The sequence below is a fragment of the Protopterus annectens genome, chromosome 8.part0 (genome assembly GCF_019279795.1).
Source record: "Protopterus annectens isolate FY-2018-M chromosome 8.part0, PAN1.0, whole genome shotgun sequence".
In the NCBI taxonomy this organism is placed as follows: Eukaryota; Metazoa; Chordata; order Ceratodontiformes; family Protopteridae; genus Protopterus; species Protopterus annectens.
This window is the reverse complement of record NC_056741.1, coordinates 1,494,489,157-1,494,511,847: the sequence shown is the minus strand read 5'-3', so window position 1 is coordinate 1,494,511,847 and position 22,691 is coordinate 1,494,489,157. Positions and strand designations below refer to the sequence as shown.

The 22,691-nt window shown below is 43.7% G+C and overlaps 1 protein-coding gene across 4 annotated transcripts in view; it reads left to right on the top strand.

Moving 5' to 3' along the window:
• ZBTB16 (zinc finger and BTB domain containing 16) overlaps positions 1–22,691 on the top strand; it is a 1,288,889-nt gene that overhangs the window by 507,989 nt on the left and 758,209 nt on the right. The gene's annotated exons all lie outside the window — the stretch shown is intronic.

The following is a 22,691-nucleotide window of genomic DNA, read 5'->3' as shown; positions in this document are numbered from 1 at the left end:
AACGCTTAGGCGTCGGTCGGAGTTTGCTGAACAGTTTTTCGGCTCAGATTTTGCGTACATTATGCCGTCGGATCCTCCGACTTCCCAAATTGTTAAAAAACGCAAAGAAAAAGACCGACACTCGCGGTCTGCGGTTTCGGCCGAAACCACAGTTAAGCAAGCCGCGAGTGTCTCGGTTTCGGCCGAAACCGAGAATACCGGTCAATCTTCAGCCGAATCCATGACTACTACTGAGGCTCCTGCTACCTTAGTTGAATCGGCCTCAGAAGTTTTGCCTACTACTGTGGTTCCTAGTGATTTATCAGACACCATCCCTTTGGATGTCTCTACCCCAGCACGTGATGCTGCTAGGCCTCCTGCAGCCATGTCTATTAAGGCCTTTGCCAGGGCTAAAGCAGCCAAAACTGTTAAATCAGTGCCTGTTAAGCCCCCCTCACACAGGCCCACTTCTAGTTCACAAATGCTTACTCTGGCAGAGGATTTAATATCCTTAATTAGGGGATCCCAATCTTACCCAGACAGGGCCTCTCAGCCACCAGAAAAGAGATCTAGAGCAGAGCCCCCCGAGCCAGTGTCCTCTGATGATTCTGCGGATGACTCAGACATTACAGACCAGCCAGAGGCTCCTTTGTCTACATATGAAGATTCCGATGCTGAAGAATCCATTCCATCTGCCTCTCCGCAAGAGGAATTTTCCTTTGGGGAAACCTTACATGCCATGAGAGAACAATTCCAATGGCAGGGACAAGATTTCTCAGATTCAAGAAAAAGGCTTAGGACATTTCTGCACTTACCACAACATAGGCCCTTAGCTATACCTCCAGTACTGCCTGTTGTGGATGATGCATTTAATGATGTTTGCACTGCTCCTGATACTTTACCTCCAGCCCCTGCCAAACCAGATAGATTTTACAGGGTGCCAGACACTCATCACCACCTATACAAGGCCCCACTTGCAGATCCTGAGACTATATCCCAGGGGCCTAAGGCAGTAGCCTCGACCTCAGCAAAAAACCCTACTCCTTCTGAAAGGGAATCCAGGTCCTTAGAGAGATGGGGAAAAAAGTTTACACCTCTGCTACTCTCTCAGCTAGAGCTTTAAACTGTCAGTTTCATATGATCCAATACCAAGAGTTTATGCTTGATCAGTTAACTAAGAAGCTGTCCTCTGATGACTCCTTAGATAAGAAATATGTTTTAGAAATGGTGAATAACATCCAACAGGTTAGTAACCATTCTTTAAAATGTGGCTATGATGCACTGGAGGCTTCATTTAGATCAGTCATGACTGGCACAGTGATAAGAAGACATGCATGGTTGAAAGAACAGGTCTTGCCGGATCATGTTAAAGCAAAGCTGTTAGATGCTCCTATAGATAAGGCCAGTCTATTTGGTACACCTGCTCAGCAAGTAATAAAGAAAATGGAAGAAAAGGCAAAATCTGTACAAACAGTTAAGGATTTCTTACTGGTTCAGCCCCCAAGGTTTAGCAGGAACTGGCCTGCCAAAAATTGGTCCTTTCCAGACTCCTCAAAATCTCAAAGAGGCAGGAATAGACGCTCTAGAGGCAGAAATCAATCCAGAGGAGGTGCCTACAGAGGACGACAGTGGCAAGGCAATAACCGAAGCACAGACACAACCACTGCCACTACAACAGGACAATCACAGTGACTTGGCTCTAACACCGCCTACCAGGGAGCAAATAGCAGCACCTTTAGGCGGAAAGTTAGCCTTATTTTCGAAAAATTGGCACTGTATCACAAAAGACAAGTGGATTTTGCAAACCATAGACCAAGGCTACAGGTTCCACTTCCACACCTTACCAGTAAAAAGAGGAATGCCAAACCTACCTCCAAATCAAAAAACAGAAGCTCTAAAGCAGATAGCAGAATTAACAAAGATGAGAGCTGTGGAAAGAGTACCAATAACAGAACAGGGCAAAGGATTCTACTCCAGACTCTTCCTAGTACCAAGAAAAGAGAAAAGTTGGAGACCTATTCTCGACCTGTCCGTTTTAAACACATACATCATTGTCCCAAAATTCAAAATGCTGACCCTACAGCAACTTCTTCCCATGCTGGGCAAGGAGTGTTGGCTGGTAACGCTAGATCTCAAGGAGGCATACCTGCACGTCCCCATACGACCAAATTGCAGAAGATACCTCAGATTTCTTGAAGGATCAGAGCATTATCAATTCTCAGCATTGCCCTTTGGCTTATCCTACTGCGCCCAGAGTATTTACAAAATGCCTGGCATCAGTAATCGCTCACTGCAGGCTACAGGGAATACAAATTTATCCATACCTGGACGACTGCCTGTTACAAGCGGACAACAAAAGCAAGCTGACAACAGATCTACAAAGAGTCATTTGCTTACTACAAGCCCTGGGATACACAGTCAATTTACAAAAGTCAAGACTGATACCATCCCAAACAAGAACATTCTTGGGTGCGGATTTGGACACAGTAAAACAAATGGCATTCCTAACTGCAGAAAAACAAAACAACTCCCTCTTTACTTCTTGGCATTAACAAAGCAGAACAAACTAACAGCAAGAAAAGTACTGCAGGCCTTGGGCTTCATGGCATCATGCATAATCTTGGTCCCACATGCCAGACTGCATATGAGAAAGCTACAGTGGTACCTAAAGAATTTATGGTCTCAACACAGGCACAGCTTAGAAACCGAAATCCCACTAATCCCATGCCTGAAACAGGAGTTCCTATGGTGGGCTCAAACATGCCAGTCAAACCCAGGCTTACCCTTCCACAACTTTCAAGCAAGCCAAACCATCACAACGGACGCCTCAGACCTAGGCTGGGGGGTGCACATGTTGGACAAATGCATACAAGGATTGTGGACTCAAGACCAGCTGCACCTGCACATAAACCAAAAAGAAATGCTGGCAGTAAAACTAGCAATACAGAAATTCAGACCATTCCTCAAAGAAGGCCATTTAATGATAAGGACAGACAACACCACAGTCATGTGGTACATCAACAAACAAGGAGGCACTCATTCATACCCCTATGCAGAATGACTCTGGACCTTTGGAATATGGCTCTGAGCTACAACATCCAGTTACAGGCAATGTTTGTGCCGGGAAAAGAAAACACCCTAGCAGACATGTTAAGCAGAACCACCTCGGATGCTCACGAATGGATGCTACACCCGGACATCTTCAAGGCCATCACAAAGAAATGGGGAATGCCACAAATAGACCTATTCGCATCCCCACTCAATCACCAGCTCAAAAAATTCTGCACAAGGACATGCCACCCACTTGCATGGAAGGTGGACTCTCTATCCTTCAGTTGGAAAGGCCTGACAGCATATGCATTTCCACCTCTTCCTTTGATGCGCAAGGTACTACTGAAAATCAAAGAGGAACGTCCAAGGATAATCCTGATGGCTCCAAATTGGCCAAGACAACACTGGTACCCATTGCTGAGGAGCATATCTCGGGGGAGAATGTGGTCAATACCCCTGATGCCTTTGATGTTAACTCAGAACAACTACAACATCATGCACCCAAACCTAAAAACATTGCAACTGACTGCCTGGAACATCACATAGCAGCAACTAACCCAGACCTATCCCAAAGGGTTAAAGACATTATCCTTGAAGCCTGCAGACCTTCAACAAGAAGGAACTATGCAGGAAAATGGAAAAGGTTTGTCATTTGGAGTACTGAAAGAGGAAAAGATGTGTCGAACATAGATATTGCTAACATCCTGGAGTACTTGACAGAGCTTCTACATACAGGCCTGTCTTATTCCTCCATCAAGATACATGCATCAGATATTTCAGCAGAATACAGCTTCGATCCACCTGTCTTTTCGCATCCTCTACTCAGGCAGTTCCTCAGAGGGATCAAGAATGTAAAACCTCCTAGGAAACCACCATTACCAGCATGGGACTTGAACTTTGTGCTAGAAAAATTGACACTCCCTCCATTTGAACCAGCAGCAACAGCAGATCTTCAACACCTATCATGGAAAACTGCTTTCCTACTGGCAATTACTTCAGCAAGGAGGGTTTCGGAACTACAGGCCTTAATGGCAGTACAACCCTTCCTAATCTTCCATCAAGATAGGGTCTCCATGAGAACTAATCCTACATTTATGCCTAAGGTGGTATCCAGAGTGTCTTTAAACCAGGCAATCCACCTACCTACCTTCTTTCCCAATCCACAGAACAGGGGGGAAAGACTGCTGCATACCTTGGATGTACATAGACAGTTACGCTACTACCTGGACAGAACCAAAGGTAACAGAAAAACTGACCAGCTTTTAGTAGCCTATGCAACAGGAAGGGAAGGAAAAGCAATTTCCAATCTCCAAATGGATAGGAAATTGCATAAGATTCTGTTACTCCTACCATGGAAAACCAATTCCACAGAACATAAGACCTCATTCTACAAGGGCTACAGCCACTACCACAGCTTTCTTATGAGGAGTGGCAACCAAGGACATTATTGAGGCGGCTACTTGGACCTCCGTGCATACATTTGCCAAGCATTATAATTTACCTCTATACTCTAGATCCCGAGCAGGGTTTGCCACTGCTGTACTGCAAGGGATCCTAACTACACCATAATTTTTCTTCCTCCACCCCTAGTTGGCTATGGTATTCTACCCATTTGTTATGACTGCAGATGCTACCTTGAAGGACATAGTACAGTTTTGTACCTACCATAAATGTAGATGTCCGAACAGGATAGCATCTGCAGTCAGGATTACCCACCCTCCTTCCCTCTGTGGTACTCCTAGGGTATTTACCCTCCTATTAGCTAGCTGGGGAGTCTCTTATGGTGTATTTGTTTGTATATATGTACATACATGCTTATTTTTGTGTTAGCCTTCTACTTTTTTGGAAACATTGGCATTTATCCAAAATTTAGCTTTCCAAGAGGGCAACTGGCATCTGGGGCAAGAAACACTGAGGAAAATGGCGTCGGCTGATGCCTTTATACCCGAAGACCAGCAGAGATGACGTCGGGTGAAGTGCGACATCAGCCGAAGCCGGACCCAGACTTTGGAATCCGGCCGACCGAAGGGCTGCCTGATGACAGGACAACCCATTTGTTATGACTGCAGATGCTATCCTGTTCGGACATCTACATTTATGGTAGGTACAAAACTGTACTTTATGCCACTTCACCCGCCTTCAAAGAGATGTTCTTAAAGAGTTGGGAGAAGTTTTACAGGATCCGTCAGCTGCTGGGTCTCAGGATAAGATTAGCTCACAGCTAGGAATCCTTAACTCCATTGTTAACTCCTCCATGCGGCTCATTTCTTATGCAGCCGATGGAGCGAGTAGGGCCGCAGGCACAGGAGTGGCTTTAAAGCATCAGTCCTGGATGCGGCTTTGTAATTTTGCAGACCCCTTCAAGGCGTCCTTCACAAACTCCCCCTTTGATGGTTCGACCTTGTTCGGACCTCAAGTGAAAGACACTTTGACTAGATGCGAACAAGATGGCAAGACTCTTTCTGCCGTAGGAGTCCGTTTCTCCACCCCTTCAAGACCTTACCCCAAAGGACAGAAGGGAGGGAAAATGTGGTTCCGCAAATTTCAAGGAGTCACGCCTGACGCACGAAGTCAGTTTACCCCCAGAGGCAGAGGGGGTAACAATAATAGACGCCGCGCTAGGGGCAGAGGGGGTCCGCAGAATCAGGGTAGCAGAGAGCCTCTTTCTGACAAACCCTTCCAGCATCCCTGAGATGTTGCCCGATTATCCGCCTTCAGAGGCAGTCGGGGGAAAATTATCGCTGTACCCAATAGCCTGGCTTTCCCTTTCTCAAGACAAATGGGTACAGTCGATTATATCCGAGGGTTACAAAATTCCCTTTATTCAAACCCCAATTCAACAAAAGGGAACCCTTCCAGACGTTCCACCCAGTCTAAGGGAACTAGCAGTACTAGAAATATCAAAACTGCTAGTAAAAAGAGCCATCCAGCCAGTCCCAGCGGACCAAATAGGATCTGGAATCTACTCAAGGTTCTTTTTAGTTCCAAAAAAGACAGTGGACTGGAGACCAATATTAGATCTGAGCAAACTAAACAAGTTTGTAAAGAAATCAAGATTCCGGATGGTCACGCTTCAGTCCATTTTGCCCTTTCTGGACAAGGACAATTGGATGTGCTCGGTAGATCTTCAGGATGCGTACTACCACATAAAAATTCACAGACGCTCCAGAAGATTTCTCCACTTTCGGCTGGGGACCAGTCACTTCTAATTCAGAGCCCTGCCCTTTGGACTCACTACAGCCCCCAGAGTGTTCACCAAATGTATGGCAGTGGTTACGGCTCACCTGAGACGTCAAGGATTCCAGGTGTTTCCATATCTAGACAACTGGCTCCTCACTGCCACCACCAGGCATCAGCTTCTCCAAGCCAGAGATTACACCATTCACATTTGCAGAGGGCTAGGAATTTCTATAAATTTCGAAAAATTTGCCTTGTCGCCTTGTCAGTCTATTACTTTTATAGGTGCAAGATTGGACACCGTACAACTTTCAGCAAAGTTAACAGACCAAAGGATCTTGGACATTCAAAGACACGTCTAGGTGATTCTTCTCAGCAACAAAATTCAGGCCAGATTTGCTCTGAAGGTATTGGGTCTTATGGCGGCCGCCATAACACTTCTTCCCCTTGCCCACTTTTACATGCGTCTTCTACAATGGATGCTATTCACCCAATGGTCTTTTCAACAACTTCTCATGCGTCATGAGATCATAGTAACTCCAACTTGCAAAAGGCATCTGACTTGGTGGATATCGTCCCCTCAAGTCCATCAAGGCAGACCTTTTGTTCCTCTTGCCCCGGTTGCCACGGTTACATCGGACGCCTCCCTGATCGGGTGGGGGGGGGGCATTATCAGGGCAGAATGGTCCATGGCACTTGGCAACCTTTCGAGTACCATCTGCACATAAATGTCCTGGAGATGAGAGCGGTGCTTTTAACGTTGCAAGCCCTCAACGACTCTCTTCCCCATGGAACTATTGCAATCCAAACGGACAATATGTCCGTAGTGTGGTATATAAACAAACAGGGCGGAACCAAGTCCTATCCACTGTGTCAAGAGGCTTTCAGACTTTGGCAATGGGCAATCTCTTCTCACCGGTTTCTGATAGAAATGCACATCCCCGGGAAATCCAACATCATAGCGGACAGATTGAGCAGAGCTATTCTCATGCCTCACGAGTGGTCTCTCAAACAATCAGTGACGGAAGAGATTTTTCAGAAGTGGGGCCTTCCTTGCTGCGACCTTTTCGCTACACCTCAAAACAGCAAATGCCCAGACTTCTTCTCTCTCTTCCCCCTTCCAGGCCATCCCCCCAGAGACGCTCTAACCCAAGATTGGCCCCGGGGACTTCTTTATGCTTTTCCCCCTTTTCCGCTGATACCTCAGCTAATTCAGAAAGCAACCGCTTTGAGAGCCAAGTTGATTCTCATTGCCCCTTATTGGCCTCGACAGATATGGTTTCTGTTCCTACATCATTATCTCTTGGTACAGCCATGGCATCTGGACCCGGTTCCAGATCTTCTGGCCCACCAGTCGGGTCAACTGCACAAATCCATACCTTCTCTCAACCTCACTGCTTGGTTGCTCCACTTCCATCCTTAGCCAGGCTTCCTATGATTTCTAATCCTGTCCGGGATATCATAGTAGCTTCCCTAAAATCTTCTACCAGAAAGATTTACACTAGTAAATGGCGACGTTTCTCTTTCTGGGCAAAAGCTAGGAACATAGACCCCTATACTGCTCCAATTAATTCGGTATTGGACTTCCTAGCTGAGATTTTTCATTCAGGATCCTCTTCTTCCACAGTGAAAGTTCAACTGGCAGCCATTTCAAATTTTCATATAGGCTTTTTGGACCACAACATTATGTCACATTAAACTTTGCAAGGCATTCCTTTGAGGTATCTTTTTACTGAAACCTCCGATTAGAGACCCCCCACCACAGTGGGATCTAAATTTAATTTTAACATCCTTGATTCTTCCCCCTTTCGAACCTGCAACTGCCTGTTCTTTGGAATTGCTTTCTTGGAAGACACTTTTTCTAGTCGCCATTACTTCTGCCAGGAGAGTATCTGAGCTTCATGCTCTCTGCATTTGTCCTCCCTATTTAATATTCCACAAAGATAGGGTATCTCTAAGGACTAATCCGTCTTTCCTTACCAAAAGTGGCATCGCAGACGAACCTAAATCAATCCATTGATCTTCCAGTGTTTTTCCCGAATTATTCTGATAGAGCGGAACAAAAGTTACATTGTCTTGATGTTCACCGCCAGCTCAGATATTATCTGGACAAAACTAACATTTTTAGGAAATCTGATCAACTGTTTCTATCCTATGCAGAGAACAGGAAAGGCCTTCCAGTTTCCAAGGTAACTTTATCTAGATGGCTGTCTTCTGTGATCACTTAGATTTATCAGCTCAGAGGCAAAAAGTTGATTTCTAAGCCAAAAGCCCATTCTACCAGAGCTCTAGCTACTTCTACAGCTTTTCAAGCTAGACTTCCAATAGACACTATTTGTGCAGCAGCCATATGGGCCTCTCCTCATACCTTTGTTTCACATTACAAATTAGACTTGGCCTCCAGAGACAGAGCGAATTTTGGTTCCACCGTTCTCAAGAGTCTGTTCCATTGAGCCACCCAAGATAGAGGTGCTAGGGACGCGGTCCCATCCAGCAAGAATGAAAGCGAGATTGACAACTTAACATTTAGAAGTTATGTACCTACCAGTTCCATATTAGTTGTCTTCTCTCGCCTTCTTTCTTGCGTCCCGCCCTCCATCCCTTTAGCCTGGTCAGACCGGGAAGATTATGCATCTTCTATTAAGAGGTTATTCCCTTTTTCTAGCTGTTCAACTTCTAGTGTCACTAGATTAGATTGATCCTTTCTAGAGGGTTATGATGTTATTTAGTATTGTTATTTTTCTTCCTCCTCTAAAGTTGGAAGAAAATATTACTATTTCTTTAGCTATCAAACGAGATCTGGGTAGTCTCCGCCTTGCATCATGGGATATAGGGTTGCCTTGAGCTGGTAAAATTAGCTCTCGAGCTTAGCAAGTGCCGAGTCGGAGCCGAGGATCGGCTCCGAACCCATCCAGCAAGAAAGAAGGCGAGAAGACAACTAACATGGAACGTTATGGTAGGTACATAACTTCTAATTTTAGTCCATGCCAGAACTATGTCATTGGGCCCTTATTGTAGCTAAATATTTTCCCTCTGTCCTCATATTCCGATATGGCTTTGGTAAGCCATCTGACTACCGATCTTCCAAAAAAAGTAAGCATAAAGACAGAGACAGACTGCACAGGTCCAAAACTGCCAATGCTTCCATTAAGCTAGTCGTCAGTTCTCCGGTTCTCAGTAAGGCACTTTCGCAGCCCTTAATGCCCGCTTCTGTGGATTCGCAGGCTGCTACCGAGACCCATTCAGATTCGGGTATGCTGTGAGACTCTTCTTCGACTAAGGATCCTGCGGATATCTCTACTTTAGATGGGTCCAGAGCAGCTGAGCAGGCACCGGCTTCCGAGGAAATTCTTCGCACTACCGATACTCGACACAAACTTGATGACTTCTTTCACGTCTTCCGTTCTTTTTAAAACTACCGAGGTTCTAAGGCCCGAGGTACGAACTTCACCTAAAAAAAAACGATGACCCAAGCTCAGGCACCTGCTTCTATGCCTGAATCTCGAATGCTTAAAATGGCGGAAAACCTTATTATGCTTATTAAGGAAGCCAGGCTACCCCTTCCAAAAGAAAGAGACTTGTCCCCAGTTTTATCTGAACAGGAGTCCGATGACTCAGAGGTTTCTGAATATGAAGACATGCAACCCCTCTCTGCTTATGAGGATTCTGATGCAGAGAAATCCATTCCTTCTGCCTCTCCTCCTGAGGATTTTTCATTTGGTGAAACCCTAAATACTTTAAGGGAGCATTTCCAATGGGAATGTCAAGACTATCATCAGTCAAAAAAAGAGACTCCAGGAATTCTTAGATTTGCCACAGCATAGACCTTTACCCATTCCTCCTGTCCTGGATGTTGTGGATGATGTTTTTATGGAATCCAGTTTGACTCCTGACACCCTTCCTCCTGCTCCCAGGAAACCTGATGGGTATTACAGAGTCCATGATGCTCTGAAATTCTTTTTCAAGAATCCTACTGCTGACCCAGAGGTCATCTTCCAAGGACCTAAAGGAATTAAAGCAACCTCAGCTAAGAATCCCACTCCTTCAGACAGAGATTCCCGAGCTTTAGACAGATGGCATAAAGAAGTATACACCTCTGCAACTCTTATTAGAGCATTAAATTGTCAGTTAGTTCCACATGCTGAAATATCAGCAGCATACCATGGAACTCCTCAAACAAAAAATATCTTCCTTTCCTGCTTGTGCAGAAAATAAAGAATTGCAAGACCTTATGTAAGCCAAGTTACTAAGCGCAATTTGCAATGTGGCTTTGACGCCCTAGAGAAGCATCTTGCAGGGCAGCAGTCCCTGGTTCTGTCCTTAGAAGGCATACTTGGCTTAAGGAGCAGTCCTTGCCAGACCATGTCAAATCAAAATTATTGGATGCACCATTGAACAAAGACCATTTGTTTGGCACCAAGGCTGAAGAGGTCTTAAAAAAGATGGAAGAAAAAGCTAAATCTATGCAGACAGACATTTACCAGTCCAGCCCCCTAGGTTCAGTAGGCATTCCCCCTCCAAGCACTGGTCCTTTCCAGCACCCTCCAGGCCAGCTCAGCCCAGACTCAGAGGAAGCAGACCCCCCCAGACAGCAGTCCCAGGGAATGCAGAGATCAAAGCAACTCTTCAAAAATGGAGTGCTAAGCCACCCCCTTATGGTAAAAACTCACAATGACTTTACACCTCCACCCTTTACCTCTGCCCACCTGCTTGTGCCCCCTAGGAGGAAAACTCTCCTTCCATGCAAACAACTGGGCCTCTCTTACCAAAGACCAAAGGGTCCTCAACATAGTGTCCCAAGGATACATATTTTATTTTCACACTCTGCCAACCTCAAAAGGGTTCCCAGATCTTCCTCCAAACCAGTGGGCAGAGGCCAAAAAGCAAGTCCTTTCCCTGCTCTCCATGAAGGCAATACAGCATTTTCCTGCAGACCAAATAAGCCAAGGTTTGTATTCCAGACTCTTCCTGGTACCCAGAAAAGAGGGCACCTGGCACCCAATCTTTGACCCTATCCATTCTAAACACCTTTCTGGTGGTACCAAAATTCAAAATGCTCACCCTCCAGCAGCTTCTTCCTATGCTTTCCAAGGATGCTTGGTTAGCCACCCTAGACCTAAAAGAGGCCTACCTGCACATTCCAATCAGGGAATCTTGCAGGAAATAGCTACGTTTCAGGGCAGGATCTATACACTTTCAGTTCTCTGTGCTTCCCTTTGGCTTATCCACTGCTCCCAGTCTTCACAAAATGCATGGCTCCAGCCATTGCTTTTTGCAGACAAATATTCAAATTTACCCCTACTTAGACAATTGCCTGATTCAGGAAGACAGCGAGGAAAAGCTGTTACAGCACCTGACCTTTGTAAAGGACCTACTGGCCTCCCTGGGGTATACTGTCAATGAAAAGAAGTAAAAACTAGTCCCTATGCAAAAAATTGTATTCCTGGGAGCCAGCCTGGGCACAGCATCCCAGATGGCATTCCTTACTCCAGAAAAACAAGCCTACCTGACAGGCTGCTTATTTCAACTAGCCTCTAGAACCAAGTTATCCGCAAGGAAAATCCTGCAAGTTCTAGGGCTCATGGCCTCCTACATTCTACTCATTCCATATGCCAGACTGCATATGAGGAAACTACAATGGTACCTAAAAAGCTTTTGGTGTCAACATTCTCAAGGCCTGGAAACTGTCATACCTATGATACCCTATCTAAGGAAAAATTTTCTTTGGTGGGCAGCAGCATGCAACCACAACAAGGGACTTTCCTTCTCACAACCTCATGCCGCCCAGACCCTCACCAAAGACTCATCAGACTATGCCTGGGGTGCACACCTGGATGGCATGTGCATTCAGGGCCATTGGAGCCCAAATCAAATACAGCTGCACATCAATCAAAAAGAGATGCTAGCTGTTCGGCGTGCCCTTACAGCCTTCAGACCCCTACTCTCCCCGGGGCCTCTAGTGATCAAAACAGACAACACCACAGTGATGTGGTACATCAACAAGCAAGAAGAGACCCACTTTTATCCTCTCTGCAGGCTCGCCATGACCCTTTGGCACACTGCCTCAGCCATGCAAAGACACCTGCTAGCACAATTCCTGCCGGGCTCCCTAAACTCTCTGGCAGACAACTTAAGCAGAAACCTGCTAGACCCACAAGAGTGTCAGCTAGACCACAGAAACTTCAGCCTTGTAACCCAGAAATGGGGCACCCCGAAGGTGGACCTCTTTGCCTCCCACTCCAATCATCAGCTCAGCAAATTTTGCACCAGGGAACCTCACAGCAAGGCCAGGAAAGTGGATGCTCTATCCTTCCAATGGATAAACCTCTCGATCTATGCATTTCCCTCTCTACCACTCAAGTGTAGTGCTCAAAATAAGGGAGGAAAAACCAAGGGCAATCTTGATTGCCCTAGACTGGCCACGCCAGCACTGGTGCCCACTGCTGTGCAACCTGTCACCCCTGCCACCATGGCACCTACCTCAGGTCCCAACACTCCTGACCCAGAAGAATGGAGAATTCATGCATCCACTATTGCAGACCCTGAACCTGGCAGCCTGGCTTATTCCCTGACCTCTCTTCAAGCTGCCAGCCTAAGCAAACAAGTCGTAGATATTATACATGAGGCCAGATGCCCTAGCACTAGAAAATCCTCTGCTGACAAGTGGAAAAGGTTTTGCAGGCTAAGGGAGCTGAAACAGCACAGCCCCTCCATACCTCTCATCCTGGATTACCTAACAGACCTACTACACAGGGGTCTGTCCTTCTCTTCTGTTAAAATTCATGCCTCTGCCATATCTGCTCATTACAGCACAGAGCCCACCTCTCTTCTCACACCCTCTCATCTAACAGTTCCTAAGAAGGGCTAACAACTTAAGGCCACCCAGAAGAGCTCCTACCCCAGCTTGGGACCTTAACTTTGCATTGGAAAAGCTCACCCTACCCTCCTTTGAGCCTGCATCTTCAGCAGAGTTAAAATTCCTCTCTTGGAAAACAGCCTTGCTTCTGGCCATCACTTCAGCTAGAAGAGTTTCAAAGCTGCAAGCACTCATGGCTGTAGAGCCCTTCATCATTTTCCATGCTGACAGAGTCTCCCTCAGGACTAACTCATCCTTCATGCCTAAAGTGGTGTCCAGTTTGGCTCTCAACCAATCCATTCATTTACCCTCCTTTTTCCTAACCCACAAAACAGGGGGGAAAGGATTCTGCATTCTCCAGATGTGCTCAGACAGCTCAGATTCTATCTGGATAGGACTGAATCTTTCAGAAGAACTGAACCAATTGCTAGTCAGCTTCACAGCAGGGGCAGAAGGCAAGGCCATATCCAAACAATCTCCAAATGGATAGCACACTGCATCCATTTTTGCTACAAACAGCACAGGAAACCACCCCAAAGGGGGTCCAGACGCATTACATCAGGACATACTCTGCAGCTTTTCTCAGAGGGGTACCCACCAGGGATATCCTGGAGGCTGCAACATGGACTTCTGTTCATACATTCACTAGGCATTACCACTTGCCTATCTTCTCCAAATCCAGGGCAGGCTTTGCCACCACAGTCTTGCAGGGCATCCTAGTCAGCCCCCAGTCTTCTTGACTGCCTTCATCCTTTTCTTCAGCTTTGGGAATCAACCCAAGTGTGGTGACTGCAACAGTGAAACACGAAGAACATAGTACAGTTGTGTACACTTACCATAAATGTAGATGTTCGAGTATTCACTGTTGCAGTCCTGGTTTCCCACCCTCATCTCTCTTTCTCTGTCTCTCTCTTCCTCTCTCCTAACAGGGAATTTTTAGTATTTACTTTCTACTGATGGTGTTTTTCCACCATAACCTAGCTCCCTATTTGGGGGGTTCCTAACAGTTGGGGCAAGAAAAACTGATGTAATGGTGTCGACTGCCTGATTTTATAGCACTGACAACCTAACATTAGTCCTAGATCGACAGCAACCGATGCAGAAATACTAGGCCTCTGGTATTCGGCTGACTGAGGGCTACCCCTGGCAGGATAACCCAAGTGTGATGACTGCAACAGTGAATACACTCGAAGATCTACATTTATGGTAAGTGTACACAACTGTACTTTCTACATGGACCTTTTTCAGACTCGGCTCAGTAGTAATTCCTGGTTAATTGACTTGCTTAGAATAACACAGTAGGCAAGTGGTAGCTGAGGGAGTCAAACCCTAGCATAAAACAAGCGCTGTGTTAATAGCGCATTCCCTTAATTCTCTATGCTAAATGAAAGACTTGTGTAAGGGTGGATGTTTAATCATACAGCATTAAATCTTCTTTTACTGCTTGTACACTAGCCTATTTTTCCAAGGCTGCAGCTGTTTGCAGCATGCTGCAAGCCTTTCTTTGTGAACTGCAACTAATAATGTTTGACATCAACTAGTGCATTTGCAACTCTTGTTGTTTTAGATTTTTCTCTTTTACATAAAAACTCACCTAGTCTGAAATATCTTTTCATATCATTATATTTTGTCATGATTCACAAGTACCATTTGTGTTTTTTGGCTAAAATTATTACATGAATTTAGGTATGTATTCATAAAATTTTTTAAAATTTTATTTATTACTTGTTTTATTGCCTGCCTTAGAGATATAAATGTTTAAATTGTTTGCGTTTATTTAGTTTGTTCATGAGGTTAGGTCATTGTTTAAGGAAATAAATTGCAATTTTATTGCTCATTAAGTACAACTTGTCTTAATTAACAGTCCGTTAAAATGTTGCCAAAGATGCCGAACACTGTGTGGCTGTGCTGGATGCTACCGGTTTGGTGGTGGTGATTTTCTTTCCCTCCTTTTGTCAGTATCATTGAAGTCTTCTTTGATAAGAACCAACCTTTAAAGAGATTTGAATTGTTTTTTTGGTTTTAAGGATACCTTATTTTGTCTTTTAAACATTTTCCTGTAACAAAATCAAAATACTGTAAGTGGACCAACAAACTTTCCATAGGTACCTTTTTATCCTGTTCTGCAGCCATAAAATTATAAAATTTACTTTAGTTTGCTCTTTCCTTTGACCAAATCTCTGTTAAAGTAATTACACCTAGGGATTATGTATGTTAGCTACCTTTGTCTGCTATATATCTACAGTAATTCAAAACTCTCGGTTTTGTCATTGTAAACCTGAAGGATCTGTTATCAGACCTGAGTTTTTATTCCATTGCTCTCTGGGAATATTGGAACAGCTGGATTGCATTTATTGATTTTTAATCTAGGTCTAATTGACTGAAGGAATGCTCTTGTTTTTCATGCTATTTTCAGTTTTGATACTGTGATCATGTCTCCAGATCACTGTTGCAGCATTGTGGAAGCATTTGTCTAAACTAATGAATGCTTGTCTCTGCATTGGGTGCATCATTTAATTATTTTTAAATGCGAGTGCTGTGCAGGAGGTTGTGAATTGTCATGCAGTGCATGTAGTGAAGACATACATTTTCTGCATTTTGTATAGTTTCAGCTTTATTATAAAGGCAAGGCCAAAGGTCTTTTCATAAAAAAATCAACAAAAGCGCATAAGCAAATTAATATCGGTGTAAAATGAATATTGCAATTATGATGTGCTGTTCGATTTCTAAGTACTCTGATTCAAACTAGAATACAGTAAATATAATGAGAAACTGAATTACAAAGTAGAATACTACATACAAGCTCATGTGCCAAAATGTTGGCCCATACAAGTTGTTTCTACTGGAAAATAACAGTCTAATTGCAAGTGTATGCTGATAAAAAACAGCAGCTGAGTATAACAGCAGCAACATCCCTTTCTTCATAGTGGCCAGCCTACATGTAACTTGTAGCAGAACTCCCAACGTACTGCAACAAAAAAGTTAACAAATTAGTACTTTCCAAATGCACCTGCAAGGAACCTTCCTGTTGTAAGATTATTATCTGAATCCATCCATCCTCAACCCCTTTTTTCCCATTTTTGCACTTGGGGTTGAGATGTCAATTCAACAGTGACAGTTATCTCGAGCCGAGGTTTACACCACAGGGTGGCTAGCCCTGACGCACTAGTTCATCCGTCTGTACCAATCACTCGCAAATACACTTGCATCTACAGCCAATTTAAAGTGTCCAATCCACCTACTGCATGTCTTTGGAATGTGGGAGGAAACTGCAGCAGTTGGAGGAAACCCACGAACCCAAACCAGTAAAGACATTACAAAGATTAATGTGCAACAAAACAGCAGTTACAATGCCAGATACTGTAGATTCCAAAAATAAAATGCCAATCGGGTCCTTTACAAATGGAGACCTATCTGCTCATAGGTACAAGAACATAATGAAGCCAGCTGTGACATTGCACTGTGGTAGATACAGAATTGGCCACAATTTGTAAATTGCCTCACCAAATGAAAGTTCATGTGCGAATCTCCGCAAGTAACTGAGGCACCAAGGAATTCACTTTTGGGCATTGTGTTTCCGGAGAATACTGAGACTAAAACAATTACTCGGTTCAGCTTAGACTTGGGGTTATAACCAGTCAACTGACTTATGATTGAAGGTAAGTAGTAACTGGAGACTGAAGTCATACAAAGAAGCATCATTTCTCAAAGCCTTCAGAATCTACCTGAAAAGATAACCAGTCTTGTAATCATCAATGTACTCCTTTCTCCAAGGCATTAAAACAGCCATTAGCAAAGGGACTTAGGAAGACTTGTATTTAGGACAAAGACTGCAAAACTGGAGTATAGGCAGTAAATAACCACAACTATAAACAAAGGGTGCCTGCAGGCATCTATCCTGCCTCCATATTCAGGCACAAACGGTCTTGTCTCATCTCTATAACACTATTCATTTCTTACATTAGCATTCACTGGAGTAGTGTAGGTGCTTTCTTTTAGTAGGATGAGATTCATATGTTGGTACTGAGTTTTTGTTATATTTACACTTGAGTGTGATGGTTGTAAAGCCTATCCTTTGGCACATATTTATGTATAGTGTTAGGAGCTGCATGGACTATGTAGTGTTTATTAATTCTTTACTTGGCTAGTTAGCTTTTTGGACATTGCCTGTTTGATATGCTATTGATATTTGACAGTAGTTAGAGTAAACAAACAAATACACTGTGCATTGCCAGCAGCTGTCTTCACAGTAGCAGTCCACCAGAGTGTGTTTTGTTTCTTTCAGAACTTTGCAATGCTTTTCATAGTCGTATATTTAGGTTTATGAGCAGAGGGGCTGAGCCACCTCATACACACAAAACCAACCAGTCCTAGTGTCCAAAGAGCTCTTGAAGAAAAAGCAAGAAGAATATCCAAGAAAAAATGTCAGGAGCTCAAAGTCGAACTCTATTTTAATGAGTAAAATAATGAAACACAGCAAAGCTTTCGAGTTACAAAACTCTTTTTCAGTGCAATTACACATCTCATTTTCAACAGTGTTTGAATATTTACACCAGCCAGTCATACATATTCTTAAACTCACATGGGTTATTAAATAGCTAAATTCATTTAAAGCAGCATAATAAAGGGAACACACACTATATATATATATATATATATATATATATATCTACAAGCCTTGGACCAAATAAAAAAAAACTTGTAATAAAATCCAAATATAAATAAAGAATATGTTACATATAGTAGTTATAATGTATATAATACAAATAACTACTATTAAAATTAACACATGCTAAGAAAGCTGCTGTGGTTAATCAACAAATTAAGCCTGCCTTTCTAAATTGTGACAATCAGAATTCTTCAAAAGAAAATTTGAAATAAAACCCGATGTCTTTTCTGCTTTTAGTCCACAGTATAGGATGTTGCATCTTCATCTCTTTAGATACATTTCTTACATTGAGGAAAGTAATTATTCTGATTGAGAAATGTGAAGAGAGTATGGAAAATGCTTGCACGCCCAGATTAATTGTTTTAGTACCATTTGTAAGGTCTGTATTAGTATATTATGACGTCAACAAGAGGCATGTATTTTATATTCTGACTGGAGGATTTGCCAGAGGAGATTAGCTTTATCTCTTGGCAACTTCTACCATGCACAAAAATGTTGACATTTTTTTCTTACTCCCAAAATAATTTGAGTTTTGTGGGGGGCTGTGGTAGAATTATTTTGTGTCTAAAGAAGTATTTTGGTTTACTCACTTTATCCATGATGTGGGCAAAGTGGTCTTGGATACAGCTAGGAATAATAGGAAACTTTTGCCTAGAGTACCACAGTTATGCTACGATATTGGGGGAAAAGACAGGCATATTAAACACCTTTCTGAAATCAGAAAGATGCTAGACAAGCTTTTGTTAAGCACTCCATCATTCCATCCATCCCATTCAGATACATGGAGGAGGTCATAAGTGGATAATTGTAGGTAATGGATTCATAAAATGAGAGCTGATGGTGTGGAAGGCAAGGTGTGTTTGTTTTTTGAATGGTTAAGACTTCATCTAATAGTTAAAACAGATTTTGTAATCTGTCAGTTATAGCAGGATTTAGGGAAGGATAGGGAGGGAGGAGATTGCTAGTTGGATAGGGTGGGAGGGGTGGCTCTTTATGAACTATGTAGGAGTTAGTAAGAAGGATTATGGTACAAATTGGATTGGGGCATACTCACAAAACCCAAACATTCAGAACACACTAGAACTACACAGCTTAAAAAATGCCCAGTTGTAACCCTGATGCAGGTAAGGGGCAAATTCCCTTTCAGCGACACATGAGGACTGTGCTGCTGCACACTCCACATATAAATTCTAACCCCAGAGTCACAACTGCTTTTGGAGGAAGGATGGCGCTACCTTCAGAGCTGAATTTATGGCAGTAGATGTGGTCTGCAGCTGATTTTCAGTACATTTCTGTTCGTTTCTCTGGCATTTTATGTTTAGCTTAGATGGTTGGGGATAGCTGTGCCCCTCTGTTGGAGGGATGCACTTATTTCCCTATCCCTAATCCTTTGGGTCTTATACCACATGCATTCATGGGAGTTTGCCATTCCAGGATTTTGAAGTTGTGGCCTGAAACACCATTCTTTTTAGAATTCCAGCATGCAACAGTGATTACTTAGCCCCCTCCCAGGTTGCATCATAAAATAGTAACTAGTGTATACCAAGTTGTCAAAGCTGAGAAAAACAAGGAAAAACATGAATGAATGGTTGTCAGTTTGTTAGACAGATATTGATGACCCCAAATGATATAAAAAAAAACGGTAAATACAAAAGTTATTCTTTTTTGCTTATGCATATGGCTGAGTTTCTATTTTTCAAGTGGTACTGCCTTTGATGCAAAAGTATTTCCCTGTTATATTGTTTGGGTTACTTATCAGATTGTAGGCTTCCTGTTTTGCTCATAATACCTACAGCCTTGTAGCCTATATGTCAAGAATGGTTGTCAGAAAAAAAGTCCCACAGACCCATTTTACAGCACACATACCAATTAGTGCAGTTTTACTTGTATGCTGTTGCTGTTTTGGCTTATTTTATAGTTTTCTAAAGGGAAATAGGTTTGGTTTAATTTGCTTGGCAAGATGGAGGAAGACTGTGCATCTAATTATAACTCTTGTTCAGAATTTTAGGCTGTCTGCAGTGAACCTCTATATATAACAAACATCAGAGTTATGGTGTTGTGTGTATTAAGCTAACACTGTTATTTTCTCACAATACTAACAGTATTATTGTGGTGCTGTCCAGGGAAGTATGAGCATTATTGTAGTAACCCCAGCTCTAAGAGATTACGGCATGCTGGAGGTATCCTAGTCAGACCACCCGCCATTATAATCTCCCATTCTTTTGTATGCTTATAGATGTAGTTTAATGTGCATGTCATCACATGCATGGTATTTCAGATTGACATGTCCGGTGAATTGCTTTTGGGAGTGTGATACTCCACCACTTGATGTTCGTGTTTCACTGTTGCAGTCATCACATTTGGGTTATCCCTGCCAGGGTAGCCCTCGGCTTGCCCGAATACCAGAGGCTTAGTATTTCTACGTTGGTTGCAGTCGCTTCAGGACTGATGTCAGGTCAACAGTAGTATAAAGTAAAGCAGCTGACGACATTACATCAGTCTTTCTTGCCATGGAGCCCAAAGCAGAAGCAGTTTGCACGAGTGCCGGTCGGCCGCTACCTGAATTTAGTCTTCCGAATTGAAGCTGAAGTCTCCTAAAGCCAAGTACCCCATTGGGGATACTTTTTTCTTGCACTAACCAATGTCAGAAAAAGTTAACAATTGTCTCGCCTGTGGAAAGCAAATATCACACCAAGACTTTCATTTTAGGGCGTCACATGCTTAGGCCCAGACCACAACGTTTCCCCGCTGTCGCTTTTGTGCTTTGTTCAATGCCAGAACTAATGTCGTCAGGCCCTTATTGTAGCTAGATATTTTCACTTACAAGCATCAGGATAAAGACAGAGACAGACCGCACAGGTCCAAGCCTACCGATGACGCTTCTGTTAAGCTAGTTGTCAGTTCTCTGGTCCTTAGTGAGGCTCTTCTGCAGCCCCTGATGTCCACTTCTGTGGATTCGCAGGCCACTTTCCCTTTCGGAGTCCGTTATGCCACAAAAGTCTCCTTCGACTAAGGGTCCTGCGGTTATCTCTCCTTTGCATGGGTCTGGAGCTGCTGAGCAGGCACAGACTTCAGAGGAAGTACTTTGCACTACCGATTCTCGACACAAACCGATGACTTCTTTCCCGTCTACCATTCTTTCGAAAACGACTGAGTTTCTAAGGCCCAGGGTATGAACCACACCCAAGAAACTGACTCTCATGCACCTGCTTCCTTGCCTCAGTCTCAAATGCTTAAAATGGCAGAAGACCTTTTCATGCTTATCAGGGGAAGCCAAGCTACCCCTTCCAAAAGAAAAAGATCTGTCCCCAGTAGTTTTGTTTGAACAGGAGTCTGATGACTCTGATGCATCTGAATATGAAGATATGCAACCCCTTTCTGCTTATGAGAATTCTGATACAGAGGATTCCATTCCCTCAGCCTCTCCATTGGAGGACTTTTCCTTTGGGGAAACCCTTCATACCTTAAGAGAGCATTTCCAATGGGAATGTCAGGACCACCCTCAGTTTAAAAAGAGACTCTGGGAATTCTTAGATCTTCCACAATACACACCCCTGGCCATTCCCCCAGTCCTGGATGTTGTGGACGATGTTTTCCTGGAATCCAGTTTTACTCCTGACACCCTACCTCCTGCACCCAGAAAGCCTGACGGGTATTATAGAGTCCCTAACTCGCATAAATTTATTTTTAAAAATCCTACTGCTGACCCTCAGGTAATTTCTCAAGGGTCTAAAGGTATTAAAGCAACCTCTGCTAAGAATCCCACCCCTTCAGATAGGGATTCCTGAGCACTAGATAGATGGGTAAAAAAGTATACACCTCTGCTACTCTTGCTGTCAGAGCACTAAATTTCCATTTCCATATGATAAAATTTCAGCAACATACCATGGAACTCCTCAAAGTGTCTTCCTTTCCTGCTTGTGTAGAATCTAGAGTTGCAAGAATTAATGCACTCTGCAAGTCAAGTAATTAAGCACGCCTTGCACTGTGGTTTTGACACCTTAGAAGCTTCTTGCAGGGCAGCAGTCACCAGTTCTGTCCTTGGAAGGCATGCATGGCTTAAGGAACAGCCCTCGCCAGACCATGTTAAATCTAAATTGTCGGATGCACCCTTGCACAAAAACAACTTCTTTGGCACTAAGGCAGTGGAGATCTTAAAATAGATGGAAGAAAAAGCTAAATCTATGCAGACAGTTAAGGATTTCTTACAGGTCCAGCCACCTAGGTTCAGTAGGCATTGTCCCTCCAAGCACTGGTCCTTTCCTGCTCCCACCAGGTCAGTTCAGCCCAGACCCCATGGAAGCAGATCCCCCCCAGACAGCAGCCACAGGGAATCCAGAGATCAAAGCAGTGGATTTCTTCCACTTCAAAAACAGGGAGTTCTAAACCACCCCCTCATGGTAAGAACTCGCAATGACTCCCCTCCACCACCACCCCCCTCTGCCCACCTTCACTTACCCCTAGGAGGAAAACTCTCCTTTCACACAAGCATCTGGGCCACCATTACAGTGACCGCTGGGTCTAAAAAATAGTGTCCCAGGGATAAAAATTTTCATTCCACACTCTTACAACCCCAAAAGGGTTCCCAGATCTACCTCCAAACCAGTGGGCAGAGGCACAAAAGCAAGTCCTTTCCCCCCTCTCTATGAGGGCAATAGAGCACATTCCTGCAGAACAGAAAGGCCAAGGTTTCTACTCCAGATTTTTTCTGGTACCCAGAAAAGAGGGCACCTGGTGCCCCATCCTCTATCTATCCATTCTAAACATCTTCCTGGTGATACTAAAATTCAAAATGCTCACCCTCCAGCAACTACTACCCATGCTGTCCAAGGATCCTTGGCTAGCTACCCTAGACCTAAAAGAGGCCTACCTCCACATTCCTATCAGGGAATCATGCAGGAAATATCTATGTTTCAGGGCAGGGTCTCTGCACTTTCAGTTCTCTGCACTTCCCTTTGG